Source organism: Sinocyclocheilus rhinocerous, unplaced genomic scaffold (genome assembly GCF_001515625.1).
Source record: "Sinocyclocheilus rhinocerous isolate Xijiao unplaced genomic scaffold, SAMN03320098_v1.1 scaffold691, whole genome shotgun sequence".
In the NCBI taxonomy this organism is placed as follows: Eukaryota; Metazoa; Chordata; class Actinopteri; order Cypriniformes; family Cyprinidae; genus Sinocyclocheilus; species Sinocyclocheilus rhinocerous.
In genome coordinates, this window is record NW_015656606.1 from 464,510 (window position 1) to 473,293 (window position 8,784).

Genomic DNA, 8,784 nt, shown 5'->3' on the forward strand with positions numbered 1-8,784 from the left:
CTTGTTGACACGGAGGCACTGCACCCCTCACCCCCCCGCACCCCCAGAACCGCCCCTGCTGAAAAGTGTAACGGAGTATTTGTCTTTTGATGTTTTATCTTTTAAGATTTTGTCCATTTCAATTTTTTTTTTTTTTGATTCATTCGATGCTTTTAGATGCAGTATGTAGGCCCAGTGATTAAATTAGTAATAAAAAAAAATAATAAAATCAGTGCAGATTCTATGTTGGCCACTTGTGGTACGGTGGTCCCGTGAGCAAAATTTTGCGGGCAAAAAATATCCATCGTCAGACTCAGTACTGTAGCGACATATGAAGCACAGTTCACTCACATAAAAGTCAATTTGAAACCAATCAGCTTTCTGCTGGTCAACACGGCAAATTTGCGAACTTTGATTATAATGACTGAAATCTGCCGAGCAGTGTTGCCAACTTAGCAATTTTGTTGCTAGATTTAGCAACTTTTCAGACTACCCTTGCAACTTTTCCCCCCAAAAGCGCCTAGCAACATATTTAGCTATTTTTAAAATGTATTTGGCAACTTTTAGCAACCTTTGAAAAGTGACTCAAATTATAAAAAAGACATGTATTTTACCTCTGAATCACACAAAAAAGAAGAAACCATTGAACAGCTAGCCGGCCAAGCAGCACATCAGCCAGAAGCAGTACACACATCACATGTGAATCAGTAGTTGCTAGCTCCAATAGTTCAATAATAATTGTTAATTTATGATACGCCTTGTTATTAGTTTGTACCCATAATTGTTGATCAGTTAGGAAAGATCTGTAGAAAAATGGAAAAGGTAGGCTAATTTTCTGCCAGGACATTATTCGTGAAGTTTACAGACATTTCCCGTAACCCTACACAAAATGCAAAGTATGATTTAAAATACAGGTAAAATGCCTGTGCAAATCAATAAAGAAAATTCTTTCATATAAACACAGTACATTTTGCCCTATTTTTATGGACTTTTCTTAGAGTGTGGCATACTAACAAACTAATGCTTAAAACTATAACTGTTCAGAATGTGTAGTTTTACTACATAAAATGTAATTGTTCAAAAATGTGTAACTGTTCAATAATTCAATGTTGAATTTAAATATAAAAAATCTAATTATAAAAAAAATGTTTTGTATTTATATTACATTTACCAATATATTTTAAATGTTTAAAATATTTTTCCAAACATATCTAAAATGCACATATTTCAAATCATATTTTTCTTGAGATTTGAGTAATTTCATTGTGTATTGTACGCAATGACACAATGAGCACGTTTACATGCACACCAATAAGCTGATAACTCACAAATATCAGCTTATTAAAATAACCAGGTTTCCCTGTTTACATGCACATCAGTAACCTGACAACGCAAGTAAGCTTCATTTACATGACTTTATTAATAAATCAGGTTATCTCCCATTAGTGACGTCAAAATATAATAATTTGTGTATCTGACTCCGATTATTCCATATGTTTGTCAGCTGTGATGTCAAATAAAGCTTGCAACATGTCAGCGCGAAATTTACAGCTCATATTATCCTCTCATGCAGTTATATAGCAGCGTTTTGATTGAACCACTTCTACTTCTGCTGCAGGAGATGAGAACACTTTTATCATTTTCTGAGTCATGAAAGAGTCTGCTTTTGTGATATATTCTTTCTTTACTGCAAAACTTTTGCTCTGCCTAGATGCGCTTAAATCTGCACTAACGATGCGTTCCTGTCACGTATCACACATGCGCACTTCAATAAGCCGACAGAAAGCGGGATATTGCATTTACATGCTGTGCGAAATCGGGGTAAGAGGCAAAAAACTACCTGTGTCGACCGGTTTATGCTTACGCCTTTTATGAGCTTACTCCGATAAAAGAAAACGGGTTACCGCGTTTACATGACCACATACGTTTTCGGCTTATTAAGCATAATCGGCTTAAGAACGTGCATGTAAACGAGCTCAATATTGCATCATGTAATGACGTCATTTAGCAACGTTTAGCAACATATCAACCTGCCTTTAGCAACTTTCCCTGAAAATTAGTTGGCAACACTGCTGCCCGCGAAAACTCAACTGTACTTCCAATAAGATTCCAATAAGAATCTGAGTTTCCCATGAGGGCATGTTTAAGTTGATCATGCAAATTCGACCAACAGAAAGATGCTGGGCTTGAAAGTGACGTCTTTGTTAGCTATGCTTCGTACATCTCTACGCGATTGACAATGGAACTATTTTTTTCACGTGAAATTTCACTAATGTGACCGCACTTTAACAATCTAGAATGAGGTGTCAGAAATTACCTGTTCCATAAACCTCCACCTCACACAGCGTGAGATGCATCTGGATGTCAGGAATGTACATGTTCACATAACGACCTCCCATTGTGCCGCAAGAGAAACTGACAGTACTGCCTGCTGGGACAGGTGAAGTGACGACAGCACATCTGCAGAGAGAAAGATAGAAACCACGAAACAATCAGCTGACCTGCAAATCCAGTTCTCCTGACACGTTCATAACTGTTTTCATAACTTTACCTGGGATTGTTGTTGCCGTTGTTTTCCAGAGAGTTTCCGATGCGGATCTCTACTCCAGTCGTTTGCTCCAGACAGCAGTCGGCTCTGTTGGTGATGGTCACTTTGTAAATGTAGTAATAATCCAGCAGGTCCAGCCTCCACCACGGGTTGAGCTGGTTTAATGTGATGGAGCAGTATGTATGGGCTGTACCTGGAGCAAATCTGATGCCATCGATGGCCTTTGCAGCTCCACATGTGTAATATGTGGTCGACTGTAGAGCCGTTCCTTTTAATGCCAAATTCTCTAAAAACATTTAAAGAGACAGAGGGTCAAGACTCAAATGTGTGAAATTTCAGTACATTCCATGTGGGTTGAAATATTAAATTCCAATCCAAAACACTCAATTCCATTTACTACTACATTAAAATCTGAAGTTAATATTTTTAATGGATCTGCGCTTATATGAACTAACTATGAGCAATTGTATTTTATTACCAACATTGACAAAGATTAATAAATACTACAAGTTGTGTATTGGTTAATGTTAGTTAATGCATGTTATGTAATGGGACCTTAGTTACTACTTTTTACCTTCCAAGTTTTCTGAACTCCCCTGAATGGAAAATGCACCTGTTACAAAAACAAAATATTTCCATTGCTTTCTGGGATGTCCATCAAGTTTGTGTTGCATTTGATTTGTTAAATATTTTCATAAAGAATAGCTACACAGCACCTATAATTGTACATCATTTGATTGATGCGTGTCATTTATACTCACACAAAAGTAATAACAGATAAGAGTGTCCCTCCATCTTGTTTTTTAAAGACTATTAACCAGATACCTGTGATGGTCTGATATGACAAGGGCATCCATCCCTCCTTTTATTTGTGTTTCTCTTAGCAGCTTGTTTCTCCACCCTTAGGAAATTCTCACTGGATGCTTGCTGAATATATTTCACACATCATAGGACCTCCAGAATTGCTTTTCTCAGCACACCTCTCAGGTCAAGTCTGATTTAATAAACAAATCTGGCAAAATGCAAATTAAAATGAGTGTTTTTTTTGTTTTTCTTTTGGTTATTGTTTTTTTTTCCCCTAGTACCATAAACAACAAAAGATATGACCGGTATTTCAGATTGATTTACATTGTTTTTTTCCATGCTTGTCTGCATCCATCCATGAGTTTCATTTTTAGAATTGGTTCAAATTAAGATCATCTACTAAAATAAATAATCTAAAAGTTGAATCAACATAACAATGACGTTTGTAGTGTTGTGTTTTCCTGAATGAGGCACTTTTATTTTATCGTTCAAGTAGTTTATACTGAATGAGAAAAATGATTGTGGTAAAGTATAATAAAATCAATATATGGAACATCTGAATGAAAGCAATGGGATAAATAGTCTAGAAAAACTTCTACATATTTGAAAGATATTCAAAATAAGGATGCATGTTTAAAAAATAATGAAAGTGTTTAAATTTATGTATCATTGCCAGCTTGACATGAACAATAATTGTTCATGTGGAGGGAAAGTTTTATTCCCATGTAAATTGAATTATATTAAACAAACAAATTTAAGCTGTTTTCCTCACGGGGAGCAAAAAAAAACAAAAACTATGTCTGTATTTAAGAATAAGTCCATGCAGCCTTTCATCCGTACAGGTACTGTTTCCTTGTCTGACACGGATCATCAACCTGGTGTGATCTTGTGAGATACTGGTTCAGAACAGTCCTTAATCCTGAAGGGGTTGCTTCCCTTCTCGCAGAATTCGCACACCAGTTCTGACGTACTAATACGTGGTATCAAGATGGGGTGTGATTATGTTCCTCTCCATTGGGTACACTTGAAGTCAGACGTTGTGACTGGGATAGTCAACCATGACGTGTGTTTCTAGTTACCATTTGAAGGGGTAGGTCTTATACTGATACCAATATCAGATAACCTGGGACCCTAACCAGCCGCTTACCTCGCTTATTGGTTAAGTCCGACCCTGGCTGGCCTGTGTGGCCAGGTTTCTTTTTAGGTTATAAGCTCAATTTTGTAATTGTGGGATCATTTGTAGGGAGGAGGATGCCAATTAATTTGAAGATTCATGTTGTCTCCTGTGTTTTAATAGAGAGGGAGTAAGGGAAGAGTTAATCTTTCTTTTCTTTTTCTTTTGAAGCTAGGTAAGGCTAAGCCATTTCTTTTCAAGCCCTCAGTAAGAGTTCCTTTTGTTTATGTGGCACGACAGGTAAGGATAGTATTTTTCAGAAGTGAATGGTTGGGGCTGGTATTTTCTTGACGTCATCAATTGGTGCCTGTTATAGGACTAGTCATTGGCGTATGTTACCTAGGCAGGCGTCATATCCCAGAGGTAGTTTGACTTCCTGTGCTTCGGCTAAGTATGACTGTGGGTCACTTCAGGTGGCTTAAAGTCGTGTATTGTATCTGCATGCTTTATTTTGGTTCTAGTTTTTAGTTGACTTGCATGTCAAGTCAAGTCACCTTTATTTATTTAGCGCTTTTAACAATACAGATTGTGTCAAAGCAACTTTACAGCATTAAATAGGAAAATAGTGTGTCAATAATGCAATGGGACAATAGTAAACACTAAATTTTCAGTTAAAGGCAGTTCATCATTGAGAGAAAGGATCTGCCGTCCGCAGTTGATTTTGATATTCTAGGCATTATCAAATTGCCAGAGTTTTGAGAACGCAGCGGATGTGGAGGACTATAGTGCAATAAGAGCTCGTTCAAATACAGAGGTGCTAAACTATTCAGGGCTTTATAAGTAATAAGCAAGATTTTAAAGTAGGAGACAAGGTCTTCACTGGGGATCCGTCTCTGGGGCTCATCTAGTTGTCCTGATCTCCGCTGACATTCGAACCGGGCTAATATGGTCATACTTCCTGGTTCTAGTAAGAACTCTAGCTGCTGCATTTTGGACCAGCTGGAGTTTGTTTATTAAGCGATGTGCATGTACATCTCACTTGTCTTGTTAAGAGAGCGGCTGGGTGCAGTCGCTCCTGTGCTTTGTGCTTGTTTTGGCATCCTTGCTTGTGGTTCTGCTTTGCTGCGGAATGAGCATCTGTCTTCCCCCAGGTACGCATTTGATGTATTCTGTTTGCTTATCGGCCATGGAGGTAGTGCAAGTCACTATCTGTGTTTTATTTCAGTTAATGTTGGGTGTGCGGGTGGCGGCTGAAGTATATAGGCTGAGAGTTTATACATTTGGATATATCCAGGTTCCCTCAGCGGTTGTTGGGTAAGTGGGAGTTTGTTTTCTCATTCTGTTTAGTAGATTATTTTATGTTTTTCTTTTGTATAGATCGCAGTGTGGATATCGCCGCTGTCTCGTTCTATTTTTTCCCCTTTTTTGTATTACCTTGAATGACTTTTGTCATTTAACTTGCAATTTAGATTTGTTTTTCATTATTATAATTAGTTTTTTTGTGCTGTTGGAAATTGTTTTCTTGATTTGCTAATATTGTGCAACATTATTTTTGTTTGTTCTTTTGCTTTCAGTTCATTCTCTCCTTTATATAATCAGTGTTCTTTTGTGGAAAGTGTATTGTTTGAGTTATGTTTGTAAATTGTATAATTTGTATAAGATTGTCTGTGTGATTCCTAGGAGCTACAAGCCTTGACTGACCAGGGAGGCTATTCCCCTTTTTAGGTGGTGGTGTTCCTCATCGAGTGCTGTGGGTCTGCTGTGTACACTGGGCTCTTTCTTGGTATGTGAGTGTGCAGTGTAGGTTAGGAGTTCATTTGTAATTGAAGAGTCTTCCCTGTAATCTAGACCGTAGCTCCATGGTGGTTGTAAGTTATGTTGATGCAAGTCTTTCTTAGAGTTGATGTGTCATGGTTTTGCTATTGCAACTTTTATATTGTCATAATAAAGCATTTTGTATTTTGAGTAATACCTGTGTCTCTATGTTTTGCTTGCCGCTGAGTAGGGAACTTGTGCAAAGTCTCATGGGTAAAATCTTTGGGTGATATTCCCAAAGTGGCGTAGTCAGGCATTAATTGTATGTGTCCCTGGATTGGGGTCAAAATTATTGGCCAATTCTACTGGGCCACATAGGGCCTGGCTACAGTTATTTTGGCCGTTTCCCCTCCTGAAGTCTTATGTTTATATCCCACCGATTGTTTAAAATAAAACCTTATATCTTTTTACTTTAATATCTGGTATTGTTGTAATTTGTGTTTGTCCTGGGACCTGGAGACGGAAGTTCTCTCCCTCTCTCCCCCCAACTTTTGTTACCCTCCTTTCCTGCCCCTAAACCAAAAAGGGAGATCGATTCATTACAACATTTCTTAAATTCTGTGATATTTACAGATTTATTATGTGTGTTGAATGTGTTTGTTTATCAGACACTAGGTTATCAACAACAACATATGGACAAATGACAGTGTAGAAAGTATTTCCAGTCTCACGCCGATATCAACATTTCTTTACACCTTTCTTGTTCGGTCTATTTTTAACCCCTTTTTTATTGCTTTGCCAGGTTGCGTCCAGGAGAATGTGTTTTGGCCACTGATGTGTTACAACCCTGGTTTAGAGTCAGGGAAGATAACAAATAACGAAATCTGAACCCGTTGCTACCGTTTTCAGTAAATGTATTTTTAAGTCTTGTAGTGACACAGTAAAGAGGCAATCGCTTCAGGATTGGGCAATGCCAAAATAATAAACAAAACATATCACTAACTGAACCCAGGGATTCTAAGTAACCTATGCGAAAGAAAAGGAAAACAAATGTCAGCAGTCTTCCCTGACTCCTGATCTAAAGCATAAACAGGAGAAAAAATGACATTTACAATAAAGAAAACTGGCACCCAATCCCTACAGTACTATTTACAATATTTACAAAGTACAAAAGAATAGTGGCATACTCGCTAGCTCACAAAACTCAACAGAAAGAAAGAAATGGGGATTAAAGAAAGTAGATGAATGGCTTAGGCAACAAAAACAACAATTAACACGAAGAAAAATTAAGGTCTAGATAATCAGAGATATACACAACAGAATTCTCAACATGATAAACTCAACGCTATGTTACTATGAGACTCTAATTCACAACACACAACAACGCCAACAACTCTGCTCTCTCCTCCTCTGCCTTGTTACATCCCAATATTTCAAAAGATGCTGGACTTTGAGTGACGAATCAGCAGGTGCGTCTTTGTACATCCAATTAGGGCGGAGTCACCTAAAAGCAAGCGAGAGAAAGACAAAGATAAACACGGAAAAATACATCGCCAGATGTATCAGATGGAAATTCTTGTAACAACTATGCAAATCACCAAAAACATAGTGTGAAAGTACAGCTGTCACGGTTCGAAAGAGGTGAAGACTCAAGTGCAGGCAGATGGGGTGTCTTTATTTATAACAGACAACAAACAAACAAAAACACAACTGAAACCACCCCGAAGGGGAAAAAAAACAGAATGACACCGCCGCTTCTGGAGCCTTGTGAGCGGGCTCCGCCGTCTCGCAGAAACTGAGAGCGAGCACCGCCGCTTCCAAAACCTTGTGAGCGGACACCGCCGCTTCCGGAGCTTTGTGAGCGGACACCGCCGCCTCGGGAGAACTGAGAGCGGGCACCGCCGTCTCGCAGAAACTGAGAGCGAGCACCGCCGCTTCCAAAACCTTGTGAGCGGACACTGCCGCTTCCGGAGCTTTGTGAGCGGACACTGCCGCTTCCGGAGCTTTGTGAGCGGACACTGCCGCTTCCGGAGCTTTGTGAGCGGACACTGCCGCTTCCGGAGCTTTGTGAGCGGACACTGCCGCTTCCGGAGCACCGCCGCCTCGGGGGGGTCGTGAGCGGGCACGGCCGCCTCGGGAGGATCGTGAGCGGGCACCATCGCCTGCCTCACCGACATCAGCGGCGGATCCTCCACGCTGCGTCTCAGCCCGGGATGTTCAAAGAATGACCCCCAGAACCTGTAAGTGGCCGGCGCGACCTGAGGAGGTTCTGGAACGGCAGCCCAGTCTGGGAGGGGGGCACCCTCCAGCAGTTCCACCTCCCTTAAATAGATGATGTGATCGACCATCTCCCAATAGGACCACGTATCTAGCTCCCCCAGCTCCTCCCAGTTGACGGGCTCGTCCAGGCCACAGCTGTAGAAAGTTGCTTTTGTTCTTTGTCCAGTGATGAATTATACTGTATGTCATAATATCTTCTGTATGTTGACTTGATGTATGTTAACTATAGTAGCTCTAGATCAGGGGTGTCAAACTCAATTCCTGGAGGGCCGGAGCCCTGCAGAGTTTAGATTCAACCCTAATT